Source organism: Neopelma chrysocephalum, unplaced genomic scaffold (assembly GCF_003984885.1).
Source record: "Neopelma chrysocephalum unplaced genomic scaffold, ASM398488v2 Primary Assembly neopelma1_23b, whole genome shotgun sequence".
NCBI classification, from domain to species: domain Eukaryota; kingdom Metazoa; phylum Chordata; class Aves; order Passeriformes; family Pipridae; genus Neopelma; species Neopelma chrysocephalum.
In genome coordinates, this window is record NW_020897692.1 from 4,666,151 (window position 1) to 4,686,926 (window position 20,776).

At 36.2% G+C, this 20,776-nt stretch overlaps 1 long non-coding RNA gene across 1 annotated transcript; it reads right to left on the reverse strand.

The window, feature by feature from the left end:
- Window positions 1-967: 967 nt before the first annotated feature.
- LOC113972940 lies at window positions 968-18,980 on the reverse strand. Its single transcript, XR_003536081.1, has 3 exons — window positions 18,970-18,980; window positions 3,158-3,162; window positions 968-1,048 (listed from the first exon to the last, which is right to left on the reverse strand). It is a non-coding gene; the product is annotated as an uncharacterized LOC113972940 (long non-coding RNA).
- Between the last annotated feature and the right edge of the window lie 1,796 nt (window positions 18,981-20,776).

Consider the following 20,776-nt stretch of genomic DNA (forward strand, 5'->3'; position numbering starts at 1 on the left):
ATGTATAATTTTGACCACAACAAATGCAATGTACAGACTTTATAGGAAAGTAAAATTCAGTTATCTAGTAGGGCAGAACTTGTGCTGAAAATAAATACAAGTTGATACAAAATTAAAGAGCTGTACACTTCAAACAGGGATCAAATTTTCTTTTAAATACATATATTTAACCCATGGAATTGACATTTCACAAAGTCAGACATTATTTATGACATAGATGACAGTTTACTGTATAAGATTTTTTTAAATATTAGTTATCCATTTTAATGATGTAAAATGTGTAGCTTTGTGAATAGAGTCAATATAACATTCATTAGTCTTCAAGTAGAAGTCTGGCAAAGTAAAAATTTTGCAGTACCTTTCCAAATGGTTTTCTGTTCTTTCACCTTTCCTTAACTGGCAAAATGCACTTTAAGGGTTTCATTTTTCTCTGAACTATGAATCTGCTGCCCAAGGCAAGAATGAACAAATGTATGGTCAAATCCAGTATAGCAAGTCTTATTTTCTTTGATAATGGCAACTTTGATCTGCCCAAGAAACCTATTTGGGGAAATGTTCCAGGAGAATCCCGCTGGTGCTTTAATTGATTAAACAAAAAACAGAAACAGAAAAATGCTTTGCACTGTCAAGATGCGCAAGGAGAGCTGGCAATGTGTGCTTGCAGCCCAAGGCGAACCATATCCTGGGCTGTCCCAAAAGAAGTGTGACCGGCAGGTCAAAGAAAGGTGATTCTGCCCTTCTACTTTGTTCTCATGAGACCCCACCTGGAGTGCTGCATCCAGGTCTGGGGTTCTCAGCAAAAGAAGGACACAGATTTGTTTGAGACAGTCCAGGGGAGGGACACAAAGGTAGCAGCACCACTCCTATGAACACAGGCTAAGAGTTGGGATCATTCAGCCTGAATAAGAAAGTTCCAGGGAGACCTTATAGTAGCCTTTCAATACCTAAAAGGGACCTACAAGGGAGCTGGAGAGGGACTTGTGACAAGAGCCTGTAGCGATAGAACAAGGGGGATTCAGCTTTAAACTGAAAGAGAGCAGTTTAGAACCTACTTACTTTCAGTTTAGAACAGTTCTGTTCATATATTTGTTCCTCTCACAACAATTTCTGATATTGTAGTAACTTAAAATTAAATGCAAACAATACAAATATATTCGTCTACTAACAAAATATGGTTACCTCAATAAATTACCATGTATTAGAAAAAACTTTGGTTTATTAACAAATTAGCAATGAAAATACAGAATATGTCACCTTTGAAGCACATTTGAAAGGGATCATTTCCTAAGACTACTAGACATTAGTGAGAGACTTCTCTGACATTGATCCCTGATTTTATTTTTTAAAAAATGTGGTTTGGTGTATTGTTTTAAAAAATGCCAATGATGGGGAAAATATCAGCAAAAAAAAAACATTATTGTTCCTACAATTTTATCTTTTTTTTAATGACCAAAGACCATCTTTATGAGATCCATTAGCATTGAAGGCATTCTGCATACCTTTCAGAATTATACATCTGAAACCTGCGGCAGGGCAAGAACAGAATTTTAAGTTCTGAATGAAAAAACTTTCATGAATAACTATGTTTTCATTGTTTCTAATATTAAACAGAAATAAAACCCCAGTAAATTAGTTTTGGATTAGAAAAAATATTCTATTAAACCAAAAGAAAAATGTTAATAGTAAGCAATATATTTGTTTATCTAAAATAGATCATTTTGAGCTTTTAGCTTATATGAGTTTTTTTCAATGTAGCAAAAGCTAAAGTAACTTAATCATATTTTTGAACTGAAAAATTAAAGCTATTTCAGAATGCCTTAAATTAGTTTTCAGGAAGATCTTTAAAAAGCCTCAAATGAAACAATTTTGCAACTGACAAGAAATTGTTAAATATTTCAACTCCAAAAGAGGAGAAAAAAAAGAGGAATATTTACAACAGCACTTTAGAATGAAAGTCTAATTTTTTTGTTGTTGTTCTAAAAATGATCACACATCACCTCTTCAAAAGATTAGTGCTTTACTAATTTCTGATAGAGTTCTTATAATGATTCTATTCAGCAACATAGAAATAGCGGTGCATGACATCCAAGATTTATCAAATGACGTGAAATGCTCAGTGATCAGTAGTGGATTTTCCTCTGTATTTGCTTAATATATAATGGTTTGCTACACGTTTACGCATTGCAAATGCACTGCAATTGCATCTCTTGAATTAATTCCTGATTAAGAAGAGAAACTAAAGGTAGGTCTAGACTGTATGTGTAGCCAACTGTAGCTACAGGACTGTTCCCATAATTAATACCCCCAGATGAGGCTATCTTGCCTAAGATTTCAAAAACCTCTACAGTCTAAGCGTGATTAGATTGCCGAGATGAGGCAGGCTGCATGTCTTGGTACTTAAGGTGGATTACTGGATTTATGGGACCAGTTTAGATTGAATTGCCTGTGCAAGATCTCTGTTGTGCTTTAACAGACTTAGGCTAACATCTCAGTTTCCAACAGTGGAAACTAAGGGGCACATTCGAAAAACCAGCTGCCAGTCCACTGGGAAGTGGCCTACATTGGAAATGGTCACAAACACAGACACGTGTGCACATGACGGCAACTGTCATTTCCCAGCTGAAATTGATAGCTTGTTGTGTGAGCGTTTCTCTCCTACATAGCACTCCTGGTGGTGTCCGTGTTTGATTTCCTTCCAGCAAGGCAGAAGGTGAGAGACATTCACATCGGCAGGCTTCAGTACTCACTGTAGTCTGGTGGTATCCAGCTATTTGCGGCTTCCTCTGCCTTTCCTCTCTTCCAGTTCAATGGTTAGCAACTCAGCTTGTAACACCTCTCATTTGAGAACAAACCATCCACACTGGTGTGCATCATGTGAGAAACCTCAAACCAAACCCCGCCAAGGGAGATGGTGACTTTCTTTCTCCAGTGACAGAAAAGCTCACAATGGCTAGAGTCCCAGATAAACACATCAGCTATTTGCCTTAGTTGGATGCTATGACAGATCTGTAACAAATATTCAGCTTGTGCTGAGAATTCCTAGTATCTTTTCAGAAGAACAGAGAAAAAGGTTTCTGCTGCAGAAAAACTGCGTCTCCTTTTTTCTACTGCAGTTTTAAAACCTCATGTCTACTTTGTAAATAAATTCTGACAAGACAGTATCTGTTACCATTTTGTTTTCCAGTCAGAAAACTTGCCTCACATGTTAGTCATATGTGTAGATGTTACACATTTATTCACTCATTTTTTGTATTGTATTTTTTTCTGATCACCTAGAAAATATATTAAAGCCATTCTATGACACCATAGTGATATATATCGTTTATGCAACTTCATTTTTTAATCAATGACAGTTAAGACTAGAACTCTGACCCTGTTTACAATGCATAGAAATTGTGAACACCTTGTTTCTGGGCTGATGCTGCACTTTAGTGTTCATGCAACATATATTCAACAAAGTGTTTTAGTTCTCAGATTAAGTCGTCTGGCTGAGATTGGAGCTCAGTTGCCCTTGTGTCAAAAGACAAACATGGTACAATTTTTTCACACCTCTCTAAAAGAGACTTTATGTGAATAGCAAGTCAACTGCACAAAGACAATGAACAACAGAATTTACTAGAAATTTTTAATCCAGAAATTAATTACAGTTCAGATCTTATAATGTTGAGAAACAGTTACTAGTGCCATAAAGGAATGAAAAAATAATTTAACCTGCACTGGTAGAACGACTTTTTATGTTCAGAATTCCTTTATTTCTGTATGAAATTTCAGTACACCATTTTCAGCTAATAGAGTAGCCCAGCATGTATCAGCACAGGGATGAATATACTAAAAGACAGCATGCATAGATGATCAGTTATTTGATGTTAATCCTTTTGCAATCGCAAATCTGTCCTGATGCTTACACTTTTTAAACATCTCTATTTGCTAGAAATATCTAGAACACTGTCCTCAGTTTTGTTTTATATTTGATTTTTTATATAAACTTATTTGTGAAATAACATCATGATATTCGACTGATGCTTGCACTAAAATATGTATTCCACAATTCGTGGACTTAAATGCTACTAGAATTACATTTAAAGAAATACTTGGGTTTTATTTCACAGAGAGGACTCTGTTCCTTTCTTTCACTGACTGTAAAAATAGAAAATGTTCAGTTATTATTAGAGAACAGTAACAAATAATGATTTATTAATTTGGAAATCAAAGTTATTATAAAGAAAAAATTCAGGTCAAATCAGTCCAAATTTTCAAAGCTTCACTGATTGCAAGAATATTGCCAGATCTCTACTAGCTATGACTCCTGTAGGAAATATTCATTTTTTAAATGGATGCAGTACGAGGATGCAGCGCAGGACAATATTTACTTCTTAACTTTCCTCCCGGTTTTGAGAATGACATTAGTGTGATTCAAGCTTGTCTTAAACTGAGCTGTCAGATGGCTTCTTGTATTGACTTCTTAAAGGCTAAATCTGGTGGGACATGGCACTGTTTCAAACCATTCTTGCCTAACTATTATCCGCTTGGTGCTTTGACATTGGTTGGCCTTGACATTTTCATCAGGCTTCAATAAGAAGTCTTTCAGAGTACAGTTTGTATTTCTAAGATGATTTCTTAGAAGATAATACAAATTAACTATTTTGTCTTTCACACATTCTGAAGCTGTTTTGTGAAGCAGTTTTCTTGGTATAAAAGAAATGTAGGAGGAACAGGAAACTCCATTTGGATTGCCAGTAAAGACTCCATATGTTTTCTTGGTCCTTCAGGGGATTGACAAGATTATTTAAGAACAGATTGGTCAGACCAACCAACCATCTTCTCAGTATCCATAATATTTCTGACAGTAGCCAATAGTAGATGCTCAGGAAAGAATATTCAAATAATTCAGGGATTATAGTGAATGTCCTCCAGAATATTCTGCCAACAAATCACTACTTAGAAGTTTCCTCAGCTAGAGGGGAGATATTCTTCACCTCATGAAAACATAATATTACGATCTGCCTCTGAGGCAGGGTAAATGAGGTTCCTCTTAATAAATCCCTCAGGATGAATTAGAGTGAAACAATACTGCATAACTGGGGTATATAAGAGGTAGATTTATTTTAAAAATATTTAATTGCAGCAATACCAATATTTAATTGAATCTTTGCTATAGAAATATAAAAATATCACAAAGAAAATTTATAAGAAAAAGAGAGAAGGAACCAACAAGAGTAGATGCTGGAAAGATGTCACCACCCATGGATCCAGTGATGAGACTTGACTGTTGGAATTTTGATGTCAGTGGTAGGAGTAATGGTCACGGTCTTGATCCATTGAGGGTGGAGACACATGAAACAAGGAGTTTGTTGGGTTATATACCTTCCAGTTAACATGGAAATGCCTAGATGCCTCCCCAGGGAGGGAATTCTTATGTCTGATATAACTCTATGAGGTATGCACAGTTTTCTGATGGAGTGTTCCCCAAAAGAGTTAGGGGGTTCTTTGGGGTCCTTGGTGTTCCATAGCTCCTTCTAGGGATATGACCACTGTTTGACCATGGTTCTTGCAGCTGTGCCTTGTGGTGAAAAGGGGGAAGTTGGCATCAAAAAGCATTACTCCACTTCCATAGGATCTGCTTCTCACTAGTGGTTCCTCTTGGTTTGAAACAGCTTAAGACATCACATTCTCAAATGTCCTGGATGTAATCAACCATCAAGCAACCTAGACAATGGTTAGGTTGCCACACGTAATTTTGTTTTCTGAGGACCTTGGTTTTGAACATATAAAAGGCTTTTGTATCCGCACACCTGTGGCAAGGAATTTTTAAGTTGAACTGCATTGTGTGCGAAGGATGAGGTATAACATCTTGTTTATTTTAGACCTGGTCACCCTACTTTGTCTGCAAGGTCAGTCATCACTGCAAATATCTCTATCATACCATTCTTCTAGAGTCCTAAGATGAGTAGTCTGCATCTATTTGATCCTTTCTCTTGAGGAAACTGCTCTGTGAATTTGATTTCTTTAGTCACCTTCCATTGATCTCTCTTCATTTCTTCCATATTCCTCAGCTATAAGGGATTGGAACTACACAGTGTGTAGGATATGGGAAAACTATGGGTTTATGCAATTAGATTAAATATTAAATTTAGATTAAAAATAAATATTTTATGGTTTGTTCCTTACTCCTTTTCCAGTAATTCCTAAAAATTTTCTTCTTCTCACTGCTTCTGAACAATGAGCCAGCATTTTTATAGAACAGACTAGTTCTGAAGTTCAAGGGGTATGCGGAATTTATGACTGTTTATTCCCATGTTCATTAACTTAAATGTATTTATATTTAATTTTATTTGCTGTTTCCTGTTTACCCTCTACTACTTCTATGCTGATACCAATGGTGCTTCCTTGTTGAGTCTAGTTACTTAACTTAGCTGTGCAAGGTAGTTATGCAGTTGCTAAAGAGAATGATAGTCTAAAATGAAGACTGCTATAAAATAAAGTTGACATCTCAGAAACATGTCTGATTTTATTAAATAAACATAGACAATATATACACATATCTGACCTGTTGATTATTTTACAACATTTCCAGCTTCCTGCTTCTATTTCTTTTAAATGTCCAGAAATATCACAAGCACAAAATAAAGATATAAAAATAATGTTCTGTGTTTCAAATGGATATAAGACTGGGAAATCAGTCTACTTTATAACACTACCAGTTTTGGACATTTATTCTGCAGTTTCACAGATTTACTAAGAATTTACATCTAGGTTAATTTTTCCTGTGTGTGATATCTCATTTCTGTGGCTCAGAGCTTATGTGTAAAGATTATCAAATGTCAAATGCAAATGTAGAGTGGATCCACGCTGTACAAAATAGTCCCTCACTGATATTGAGCTGACTATTCCCTTTAAATGTTAATGAAACTGTTGTAATTACTGAAATACCAAAACAGCCTAAGAGCTGGAGATCACAGCTGTAGCCCATTACTCATAAATTACTGGCACAGGCATGATCTTGGCAGAAAGAGTTGTACAAGAACTTGTTCATCATGCTTCCTTTTTAAGTAAAGGATGGAGACCAAGTACACAGAACACAGCCACAAAACTGAGGGACTTTGTTTTACTAAAGTATAAATCTTCTCCCCAACCAGGCTCCCTATCTTCCTGTCTATGTGTCCTCCTTCCTCCCTTTTTTTTTTAGAAAGACATGGAATCCAGATTATATCCTAAAAACTATTGAACATACAGTAAAATCAGTAAAATAGAGTGAGCCTCTCTAGATTTTTTTTTAAATAAAGATCCACTTATTGCATTTTAATCTGAAATTTATAATTATGCTTGCTTTTTCTCTTTTTTTCCTTTTTTCTTGCTTTTCTTTTAACAGGAAAACTGACTATATACAAAAGTAGACAGGCAGGATGGGAGGAAAGTGAATTAAGTAAGGGGGAGAAGGGCAGCACTGTCGCATTTTTTGTGGGATATTTTTTCACCCAGCAAGCCTGTGGCACAGATGCAGTGAAAAGGAAAATAGAGTAGTTGAATGGGGAAGTAACCTCAAGACAAAAAATGTCTAAGGGCTACGCAAGCATAACTAGGCAGTAAAGAACCAGTGATATCTATACTAAAGAAGGCTGGTGACACCTTGATTCTTTGATCTGTGAACTGTGTGACAGCCTTGCAAACGGATAGTTTATTATCTGGGAGGTGAATAGCAAAGTCCTGCAGCGTTTCACAGGGTTAATATGTATAAAAGAGCCATTTAGGAATAGAGCGTGGGAGGAGTTTCCTTCAGCATGCAAGGAGGTCGTACGTGCGTCTGTGTCTATATGTGTGTCTATGCGTGTGTGCTTGTGTGGAGCACTGCGCAGTACCCAGCTGGTCACATCAGCTGCAACTGAGCAGATGCGCACCGAAACTGATCATGGAATTGCCAAATATTTTTTAATTCACCTTCTGATGACACTTAAGGTGGTCCAAGCCCGACTGGGACCTTGCTCTTATTTTCGCGGAGAATCGCAATCGTTACACTCCATTTAAATTCAGGAATAAGCATCTCATGACGCCATGCCCCACTGCATCGGAACTGTATGAGCAAGGCGGTCTTCCACAGAGAGGGAGAGACAGAGAGAAGGAGAGACTTACCAGGCTGAGAAGAAAAAGAGACACTCTCTTGTTTTGATGTCTATGGGTTGATTTTATTTTTTTTGTAAGAAATCTGCAGCTTGAAGGTATTGGAGTGATATTTCTGTAAGCCTTGTCTCAACAGCAATAAATTCATCTGTATCAACAACAGAGCCAGATAATTCTGCTCTTGTTCTTGCAGGGATCTGTTGTTTCATGGATGACATAGGAATTTCCAAAGAGCAACAATCTTCTGCGTTACCTGACATTATATGAGCTTAGTCATCCAAGGCAGATAACTCATCTTTGAAAGGAGCTTGCATCTCACCTAAGCGTATTAAAGTGGGCAGTCTTTCTTCAGGTGCACACACTCGATTTCTTTTCTTTTAGTCATTTTTGAAAATATGTTTGGCATGCAATGTACTATTGATGTGTGGTTACTTTTTGTAGTTTTGGCTTGTTTGGGGTTTTTTGAGAGGTCTCTTTTTGTTGCACACAAGTAAATGTGAAACTGCAAAACAGTAATTATTGATTCTGGGATAACAAAGTCCTTTGAAAGCATATTGGTATGTCATGAGTACAGGAGACTGTCTGCATTTTTTCATCGTCATTGCTCCACATCCGTGTAACTGTGGAACAGTCAAAAGCCAGTCACAGTATTTGGAAATAAAAATGGCAAGAACATTGTTCGATAAATGAACATTAGCATGATAAAGCATTAAGGATTTGGGGTTTTTAAAATACATATTATTTCTGAGGCAAAAAATGAAGAGTTCATCATTTTGAACAGTTACAACTGGATACAAATATGTTTTGTAAGGAACAATACATTTACAACGGAGATCAGGGGAAAAAAGATCTTATATTGCAGGTGTATGAAAATAAAACCATGAAATACTCAAGCTTACATTATTGAAACTAGTTTAGTGATTAAAAACTGAAATGAGAAAAAAAATAGAACAATTACTTTGCTTGCCTGATATGGTAATTGGGTAATAAGATATATTTTACTGCAAATCAATTTTCTCATTCCACTTTAGAAGTACAATATAGCTCTGGCAAAGTAGCATCTTTACGGTCCTATGGATTGACATCACAAAGCTGTAGTCTCCTTTTGAAATCTATGGAACTGGGATAAATCTTCATGGCTCTGTATTCTAAAAGAAAAAAGGATTAAAGAAAGATTTTTAAGAGTGGTTTATTATACTTTCTCTACACTATTTGGAGATGAAAGGATTGCATTATGGTAGACTAGCAGTTATCAGGTTTTCATGGAACTGATAATTAAATAGAATTTATAGTAACAGGAAAATAGTGTTACAGTATAAAGATTTAAACAATGAAAACTTTTTAAACCACTAGGGCTAAAAGATAGAATTTTAGGCTATGAGTATAAAACGTATGTATAGAAAATCTTCCTTTAAGATATATGTTTTCGTAATTGTATTCTTTATCATCAACAGAGAGAACAATAGAAAAATGACCATCCTAATAGAATTATCTTTGTTTCTTGATGAATAATGTCAAATGAGTTATAAAAGACGGTAACTGTCATGCACAGATGCAGACTGTGGATTATCTGGCTGAGTTGCCGTTCTCTAAGAAGGGGGTCTATGATTAGTACTGCTTTCCTTATAGCTCCAGGAGTCTTTATTTGAAATCTCACTTAGTAAATTTTTGAAAAGTCATCTTTGGGAACAACAGTAGAAAGTAAGACCCAGCTAGGGACAGGGGCTGCTTGATGCAAAACAGTAAGTGTGCTTTGGTTTGCAAAGACGGGTGGATAAAAATCTGTGTGGATTCTTTGATAAAATTAAGCAGGTCAGGAGTTCTCACTTGCTTGTTCTCTCTTGCTTATTTTTCAAGTTGCCTGGGAAATATTTTGCACATGCAGGCTTTTGGGAACATTCTACAAGGTGATAGAAACTGCATGACTTTTAAGCATGTGAATGTTGATTCCCATCATGTCATCTGGCAATGAGTTGCCCCACTCATTTGATTTCCGAGGTGCAGTTCAGCAATGTATGAGGGATTTTTGTGTTCTTGGATCTCTTGGCTGAACATAATTTTCTTTCTCCAGGTTTACTGAAAGTAAAAATTCACAATGAGGAAATATGCTCATCATCACTATAAATATTTTAAATCTAGCTTTTCTTCATATTCTAATCTTGTTTACCCTTATAAATGGCTGTGTTTAATGTGTTCTTAGAGCAAAAATTTAATTAAATGCTTTGATTAAGCTACTGAGGCAGGAGGGTTTTATTTTGTTTTTCTTTGTTTTGTCGCTGCTTTTTTTCCAGAATTCATAATTTAACCTAATTCTTCTTGTTTGGCACAAAGGGTGAATGTCAGCATCTATCATCCCCCCTTATTTATTAGTGTATCTGAGACTAAAATTTCAAGCAGATACAATGCATTGTTCACAATAACCCCAAATCTTTTTCCATAGCAGAATACACAAGCTCCATTACTTAGGGATACTTTATACCTTCAAAAGTAGGCTAAAGTTAATCTGAGTTTAACAGGACTCGATAAAGCCCCATCAAGGTTGTATGACAAATTCCTTTTATGAAGTCATTGAAAGTTAACATGAATTTGTATGAGGTTCTATTGCTCCTACAGAAAAATAAACTTACAAATATGAAGAAGAATTTAATTACCACATGTAAATATGTATAGAGGTATAAAGATTACAATGCACTGATTGTACTATGTTTCGTTTAACAGTTTATTATTAATGTTCCTTATAAAGAAACTTGAAAATTAAAGTACATGGCACTAAGAACACAGTTGTCAAAGATTCAACTATAACAATTTTAAGATATTTTAATTAATTTTATAAACTTGCTGCCTCTTTCAGATACAGGTCCTGTATCTGAGGGTCCCGTAGCAAATCATCCTCTCACATAATGCTATGCTTCAGTGTTGTTTTCCTTCCTAAATTGGTGACATTAGCCTAAGAAAAAAAAGATTTACAGGGAGTTCAAAGGATTCCAAATAGGCATGAAGAAAATGTCTGAAGAGACTTCAAGGTCTCTGTCAGGCCATGGAAATGAACAGATATTCCTTGATCTAAAAGTAAAGCCCAAACCATCCTCATGCGCTCAGTATTTAGCTCTGGTTCTTTATTATGCTTGTGAACTATCCACACATAAGAGAAGGCTGAGGTTTTTATCCAGATAGTCAATTTGTTCCAGTCCACATCTTTATTTCAGCTGAAGAAACCTATTAATAGTTCAAACAGGAACTTTTCCAGTTGAAAACACATGTAACATTTTAGTAATCTAGATTTATGTCAGGTAGCTCAGGAGCCTTTATTGTATTCCTGTGGTAAATAACATAAACAAGCAGAAAAGCTGTTGACCACTTGTAGTGAACTGGCTCCCCTATTTCAGTTTCAAGACAGTTTAAATGAAGCAAAAAGAAAAAGCTTGCATAGAGCTGTAGAAGCCACAATAAATTGATTTTTTCCACTGCTTTTGTTACCTCATGGAATTTCTACAATATGAGAGCCAAACTTAATTCCAGTTGAGATGTTTCCTTCTGTTTTAAGGAGAAATTATACACTTACCACAAAATATCTTACATATATCCAAATTCTAAACAATTAACAGGGAAAACACTTTGGTTAAGTGGCAAAATAAATATTTTTCTACTTCTATTTGTTATTCATTTGTTTGCTGTAGGATTTTGCTATCCTCCAGCTCACCGAGTGGGCAGTTTATATAGAGCATTCTTGAACAGATTGCACTTCTCAAAGGATTATCTGTTTCTTACCTGAAAGTACTACACAAAGGCTTATAATTAAGAGCACAATTTGTGAAGCTAGGCCAGCAAAAAGCTTCTAAATCCCTGGCATCTGCAAGCTCGTGTGTCATACTTCCTTCAGTAGTGTGGGCAATATCTCCAATCCAACTTTCCTTCTTGGACTTTCTTATATTATTTGAGGGCTACCTCAGGTGTCTAGATCTTCTTTTGCAGTTCAGTTATATTCTCAGGACATATCTACATTGCAATCAGAAATTTGACCTCCGTATATAAGCACACCTGTCCTAGCGCTTCTGTAGCTGACTCAAATGTCATGAGAAATGCTGCAGCATTTCAGAAGGGACTGTGCTTGTTTTTTTGAGCCACATGGTATTTAAAAAATCAGCCCCACCTTTTTTACCTATTATTTATATTTGATTTAGAATTGCTGAATTTATACATGTTTTGAACATATATGCGTAGTCACATTTGCACCTTCATTATGGCTTTAACTCAAGTTAAACAATCAGTAGAAATATGCACCTCCAACTGTCAGTTCATCCTATCCTGAAATATAGGAGACAAAGTATGAAACACCATCTGCAAGGACTTTTTTCCTCCAGTGACTGTAAGGTGAAGATGATTAGCATAGATGATTAGCTTAGACCAGCTGTCTTACTTCCAGTTGGATGAAGTTAGATAAGGTGAATTTCATCCTGAATGATTAATTTACTTCTTTGCTGAACTGAGTCTTGAAGTTGATAAAGCTATTTAGAAAAACTGTGATTTCCACTGGACAGATGGGGATAGTTTTGCCTCTGTTTACAAATGCACAGAGATATGATAGAGCAAAGTGACTGTAAAACCATGGTCTCAAAAATACTATTTTTTGGTGTTCCCTTAAGTATTGCAACAGTGAATATGCTGTTTATTGTGAATCCCGGTCAATGAGTCTGGCTCTCCTCCATTTAATACTGAGGAAATTTTAGAACCCCAAGTCAGGACTGCAAATTCCAAGTCCGGAGAAGGCACTTGGCTTTCAGGCACCACAGTGCTGAGCAACACAATTTCACACACCTTTTCTGAACCCAAGCCCTGCAGCAATCACACCTTTCCCCCAAGTTGCAGCTGATGTGGGATTGGATCCATCCTTGGCACACCTGTTTTACTATACTTCACGAATGAGGATACCAAGTCATCACTGCTCCTAGTTTTACATTGTTTAAATGAAGATCCAGACACTGATTTCCTCTTGGCAGAAAAATCCTCTGGAAGAGCCTTCTGGATCCTGAAGCAGTTCGTCCAAGTGCTCCAACAACTGCATGTGAACATTCCCCACCATCCTCTCACCTCTCAATGACAGCTCTTTGGACTGCAGGTTGACTTTTAAGGAGGGACAGTTGGTACCCAGGCAGAAAGGCATAAAGTACAGATGCAGAGTGCAGAAAGACATCAAGGCTGTACAAAGAAATGTATTTGTCTGAACATATACCACCACCCCCAAGTATACATACACATGATCCAAAAACTGATCAAAAATCTGATACAATAGGGGGTTTTGTTGTAGAGTTAGGGGGGTTTTTTCTGTTTTCTTTCCCCCATCCCTCCCCTCTGCGATAGTATTGCTGGTATAGGAGGGCATATCTTTTATTCTCTTTCTTTAGAGAGAAATTCCCAAAAAATGAAAATTTTGGAGTTTTTCTGGTGTGAGATTTCATTTTATGCATTCCCATTTTAAAAATATCTGTTTATTTTTATTGTGAAAATATTACTTTGCCTTAGTAAGTCAGGTGTGATAGTCACCCCCAGTTCCAAAAATTATTTTTCACTATTTACAAAGGCTATTTTAAAAAGTTACTTGTAGCTGGATTAGTGAAGCAGTTTAAGAGACTAAGCAGATATTTTATGTGGGAACAGAAATGTTTAATCTGAAATGATTTACAGGGAGACCCACATTTAATTTTTCTTCCAATGCAATATTCCATAGTCCTAATCTTTGTACTCACATATGTCAAAATAACAGAAGATAGTCTTTCAAATTAATAGAAAAGAACAAAAATCAAAAATCCGTCTCTGAATATTCTTACATGTGCTTGCAGGTATCTTATTTGCATGCATGTTAATGCATATGTTATGGTGTGTGTGGCAATGACTATAAATGTTTCCAATGATGGAAGTTTACAAAGAATGTGACTCATATACATGAAATGTTGATTATGTGTATCTTTGTTAGCATCCATTTGTATGAGCTGCAATGTATGAATCAAAGCTCTTTAATCTACAAAGTTATTCCATACAACATGGATTTGTTGCCATAGCATTTATCATGCCAAGTCTAGCCCTAGTTCATTGCTGAATTAAATAATACATCTCCAAGCAGCTATATATACAGCAGAAATTTTGTAATATATTCCTTGGCAGAGAATCTGTGTCAATATAGCAGCCATTCTCACCCTGCAAACCATGGAATGTTTTTTTTAATGTCTTCAGTTGTGTCTGGGATGCAGAGAGTAGTATACCTTTTGCCTCTTATGTTTACATATTTTTTAATTTTTGACTCCTTTTAGCTTAATTTAAATGGCTTTTTCTATTGCTTCCTCATATTTTTAGTAACTAAATAATAGGCATCATTTTCATCGTTCTCTTACATAATGTCTGTTCTCTTTGAGTCAAAATCTGAACTATATTTCTATAGGACCATCAAATGTTAAAGGAGGGTCAGCTCTGGGATGTCTAGATTCAAGATTTCTTATATGGACTTTCGCATGGCCATAGAGTGTCTAAGCATCCGTGCACGGCATTCATCTTCTGTAATGATGGACAGAGGTGCACTACGCAACACCACTGGTGAGAACAGAGTTAAAATCAATCCTTCCCTAGAATTTAGGCATAAAAAGGAATAGAAGAATATGAAGCACAGTGCAGAAACAGTCAGGATGGTACTAACACAATAGCTAGGTTTTAATGGTGTATCCCTTCATGCACATTTTAAGAGAAAACTGCAAATGCTATGAAGTTTTGGATTAGAATTCAGTTCTGCAAAGTTTTGAGTCATGTTCTGTGTCATGGAAAAAATCTGCTTGTAAATTTATGTGAAGAATGACTAACATCTAGTGAGGGTTAGGCATGCCATAGGTCTGAACTATTTCACAGAATCATAGAATCAAGTAGGTTGGAAAAACCTCCAAGATCATTAACTCCAACCTTTGACCAAACACCACCATGTCAATTAAATCATAGCACTAAGTGCCATGTCTAATTGTTTCTTGAACAACTTCAGGAATGGTGACTCCACTACTTCCCTGGGCAGCCCATTCCAATTCTTAAACATCCTTTCATTGAAGGATGCTGTTTGCTGATGTCCAGCTGAACTTCCCCTGGCACAGCTTGATGCCATTTTCTCTTGTCCTGTCACTAGCTGCCTGGCAGAAGAGACTGGTCCCCACCTTAGTACAACCTCCTTCCAGGTAGTTGTAGAGAGCAATAAGGCCTCTCCTGAGCCTCCTTTTCTCCAGGCTAAACAACCCCAGCTCCCTCAGCAGCTCCTTGCATCACCTACTCTCTAGATTCTTCACCGGCTTCGCTGGTCTTCTCTAGACCTGCTCTAACCCCTCAATGTCCTTCTTGTAGTGAAGGGGCCAGAAATGGATACATTACTCAAGATGCAACCTCACCAGTGGTGAGTACAGAGGGACAATCACTTCACTGGTCTTGCTGTCCACACTATTTTTGATTGATGCCTTAAGCCCCTAATGGTTTTTTATTTTTCTAATTCTTGGAAGCCTTATAAGTTTATAAGTAGTGGAAGTAGATTTTAAAAGCAGCCCCTTATCCCTCTAGCCAGTAGCACCCTTTAGTTTACAAATTCCTTAACCCTCTTACCCCATTCCATGTACCGTATATCAACCCTACCCCCATACCCAGTAGAAAATGTTTAATCTCTTGTCAAGGCAAGGCCTGTCCTGTTTGGAGAATGCTTGTATCTTGGCCTAAACCACAGAACAGAGTCAAAGAACTGGGTGACTCTGTGCTTTCTGTACCCCAAAGAAGATGAAGATTGATGAAGACAGGGTCTCAAAGCCCCCAGACCCAATTCCCCAGGGGGTGGGCCAGGGGGTGGACCAGAGCAAAAGTTACGGGGTGGAAACACTTGAGATTGGACAGATATTGTTATAAAATGTAACATCTCAGGCACAGCCAGGCACATCCTTTAACATCTTTTGCCTTGGCGTAATTAAACCCTTTCCTTATCTCACCCTCGATTAATGGCTCCTGAATTTTTTCTTAGCACCAGCTGAGCAGGCATCATGATACAGACCAACATGTCATTGGCCTTCTTGGCTACTTGGGCATGCTGCTGGCTCAACCAGCACTCCCAGGTCCTTTTCTTCCAGGCAGCTTTCCAGCCATTCTTCCCCAAGACCTGTATCACTGCATGGGGTTGTTGTGACCAAAGTGCAGGACCCAGCACCTCACCTTACTGAACTCGATACCGTTGGCCTTGGCCCATCAATCCAGTTTGTCCAGATTCCTCTGCAGAGTTTTCCTACCCTCCAGCAGATTGACGCTCCCATCCAACTTAGTGTTGTCTGCAAACTTACTGAGTACTTACTTGTACTGATTAAGGCAGAAATATACAGTGTCTGAAGCAAAAAGTGGTTCTTGGGCTTGCAGGAATGCTTCTTGCTTTCGCCTCATAAATTCTGCCACTCTGCCATGACAGGCATCTGAATAATTTCTCAGACAGCACTAATTTTAATTACTTGTATCCGTCATTACCAACAGAAATGTGGCAAGAGACCTGTACTGTTTTTTTATCAGGTTATGACACAGGTGACACAATTTTGTTTTAAATGGGGAGTTTATCTGAATAGTTGTTTCTCCATATGAGACAAGATGTGGTTGGGAAGGACAAGAACACACAAAAAAAGTCTTCAAATAGCACTGCAAAAAGTACTCCTTGGACATAATAAAGGTTCATTACACAGATTAAAGGGTTGTAATATCTAGCAGCAACACATGTGCTTTGCCAGAGGTTTAGAAAACTTTTTTTTGCTTGAGTGGCATCGAATAAGATTTATGAGAGGGGAATAGCATCTTCTGATTATAGCAGATGAGACAGCAACAGATATAAGTCTAGGACATTAATTCTGACAGGTGTAGTGGCTGAGCGATATTTGGAGCTGTTGTACTAAACTAGGTTGTGTTCCCAGGTGTAGCCTTGTTTGACCTCCGTCAATGTATTCCAGAAAAATACATATGAATGTTCACATACAACATGAATGTTGTGGGCAACCACAGAGTAATGGTTTTAAAGTGGACAAGAGGTAGTATAGACACAGATTTAGACTTTATATTCTACTAACTCAGTATGTTCTTCTATAAGCTGCAGCAGAGGTGCTGGAAGTCAGGAAAGTAGCAGGAATCATGGAGCAGCAATACTATTGACTTCTTACCTAATTCGTATTTTAGAGATTCATCTACATAAAGAGATTATTCTTACTACCCATAATTTCATCAAAATTGCCTCAAATTCTGTTTAAATTCTCCTCTTAAAATGGGAAATTGTTGATGTCTCTGTATAATTTGCTAAGAAATTTGCCTGCCTTCCTTGAAGAAATACAATAATTTGTCAAAACTTAATTCTGTCTTGCTTTTATTTATCCTAGCTGTTGTCTATAAATCACAGAACACTGATTTATATGAGACCAAGCTAACAGTGATATAGCTCAATAATATTAAATTAAAAAAAGGAACAGAGCATGAAAGAAATACAGTTAATTGCATCAGATTATGTCATTAGGCAAAAAAGCGCAGGTTCAAACATCCCTTTGAGCCCAGAAGAGAAGACATGAAAATGCTGGCAAACTGAGAAAAATATGAAAGAAATAAGATCTAAAATGATGCTGATGACACAGCTTTTTAATAAAGTTCTCTATTTCACAATGTAGATTAATTTGTATTTCTTCCTGGAGGTTCATTATAAACTTGTGTAATTCCTTCTTCCAACCTCATCTTGTCATTTAAAGAGCAGCTTTCCAGTAGTCCAAAGAGAACACCTTAAACAGTCATGCAGATATAATGACGGGAACAAAGTAGCAGATCTGAAATATCTGGTGCCAGTCATTTGCATTACAGCTGCACAGTGTTTAGAACACTGTAGGAATTTATCTGCAAACATTTTTGTATGATAAATATAAACAAGAGAAATAAAGTTATTATTTAAATAAACCCACTTGTTAATTTTTTTTTTAACAACAAGTGAGGGGAAAAGTTGTGGTATATGTTTAAAATAAGACATTTTAATAAAACTCATCAAAGCTTCAGAGAGAATGAGAGAAAAACATTTTGGCATTAACTCTAAACTCAGAGAAAATTCTTGGTTATGACTTCTGCTTCTCCTTTCAAATCACAAGAAATTAAACCTCTATTCTTAAATACAAAATCAAAATTGAAAGCATCCAATAATTGGTTCATTAAGCTTACTAGGAAGGAATGGGAACTGTACTGATATGCATGCTAGTTTTATTTTGACTTTTGCATATTTGGTGAATTTTGTAACATGGTAAAATAAAAAAAACGAGGCAATAATTTTCTCCAATAAATCTTCAATGTAACTAGCTACATAAAACAGGTGAGAAGATGGTCTTTTTGCTTACAAATGTGTTGCCGATGATGAGTAGCCTCTGAATTTTCCTTACAAAGCATCATAAAGATTTGGAATATAATGGCTTTCTTTGTATTACCGTAGATGAACCCCACGATCATTTTGCCAGCCCATAAAAAATCAATATGTAGCATTTGTAGGATTACCACAATTTTTAATCTATCAGTTTAAAAAAAAAAATCAGACTTGCATAAGCTCAGTGTTCTGCAAATAGGATTCCTGTCATATAATCAGTTTTAACTCATACCATAGTTTTGATTTTGTCTTTTAAACACATCTATATTCTTCTTAAATTTTTGTCTTGAAATAGTGTGTGTTTATCATATAGCCATGGAAACAAGAATATTGTGGTCTAGAGTGTTTGATGGTAATCTTTATTGAGTTGAATTAAATTAATAGTTGTTTAACTTAAATGATCCAAAAGCACTAAAATTCCACATACTGTGAACAAGGAATTAATTTTTTATATTTTAAAGTGAAAGGTTTCTGAAGTGTCCTTTATATATGTATTGAGGTTGGGCATGGGGATTATACTCATATGATTTGTGTCTCAAGCTAAGATCAAAACCATCAATGCTTCTATGTGAAGGTGTCAATGAGGAAATGAGCAATTAAAGTTTTAGACATATGAGGGGCTAATGATCCAAGGTTCAGTAGCCAAGCGACAGCCATGCAAAGCAAACAACAGGGCAAAAGCCCTGTGATATTTTGTGTTCATAGGAGATATGGGCAAATGAGTCAGAATGTATTTGCAGCAGGAATTAATAATTTAGACTTAATGTATCAACACCACAGTTAAATTCCATCAAAAACAGTGGACAGGGTATCACATCAGATACCCATGAATGTGAGTCATAGGGGACTTTCCTTAGATGGGTATAGGATCTAGTTTGAGGTGAAGTATCAACCAGAGTAGTTTTACTTATTTATCTCAAGGATAATTTCAAAATTTAAATCAATAAATAATTAAAAACCTACTTTTTTTAATATCTGCAAAAATCCTAAGTCAGTGTTTCTCATTGAGGTCCTGAGCCATTTGTCCCTTGAAAAAGAAGGGGCAGCTCAAGATGCAGCAATATGATATTTCTATTGATAATATAGCAGTATAATTATTTGTCTTGGAAGACAGGGATTAAGAATGAGGGAGGTAAAAAAGTATGTCAGGATTAGTACATATAGGGAAAAATGGATTTTTAATTTTGATCATGTATCAGTAATGGGATTATTAAGATATTCCTGCATAACATTTGCAATCCTTTTGCATTTACTCTGTATTTCTAAAAAGTCAAAATTACATGGTTAAATGATAATATTTGCAGGTTTTTTTATTCAGCACATTGTTATAATAGATTTCTGTATGCGGACAATAGTAATGAATAGTTTCTTTTTATTTTAAAAGAAAAAGTTGAACTAGACCTTGAAGGATATTGTCTTCTTTTTCTCCTTTTTTCTTTTCCTCATAGGAAAAATAAAGACCTATACTCACTTTCAAAATACATAAGAAAAATGTTATAACAGGCATTTAACTCAACTATTCTGAAGACCATTTTCCTGACATAAATATTTCATATGCAGATCATCTTCTATTCCTACAGACTATACATAATGACTAAAATCAATTGCAGTGATTTAAACCAGCACCTGCATTTCTCTTATCTCGTAATATGTAGAGATATACATTCTCATGTTTTGATTTACTAATCCATGGTACCTGGTTTGAACGATTCCAACAAAGTTAATAAACTGTAAAACTAAAAGTATGTTATCGAACTTTTCATCATACACAGAAAGCTATTTTATTGACTTTATCAAACTATTATTTAGAGTCAAGTGTCCATTCTTAAGATATATTTTATACCTAAAAAAACCCTGAAATATCCTAAATTATTCTTCAGTGACTGATCTTTCAGTGAGCCTCTGTTCTTGGCCTAGCATGAGTGAAAAAGGTTAATTTAGAATTTCACCTTACATGGGAAGGCCTGCAGTCCCTCCAAAAACAGATGGCCCCAGTCACCATTAAGCTCCCTTTACTGTCCATGATTCTGAGGCAGCACCTCTAGTGTCTCTTTCTCTTTTATTCTGCACTTTAGTTTACTACTTAGTTTTTAGTTCACCGTGTTTTTTCTTTCCCTCTCTCTCTCTCTCATTCACTTTCTTCTTTTTTTCACTTTCTCTCTTACTGTCAGCCTGTTTGACCACCCATTCTGTCTATCTCTCCCTCTCTTTTGATTCAGTCTGTTTAATCATAGCAGATTA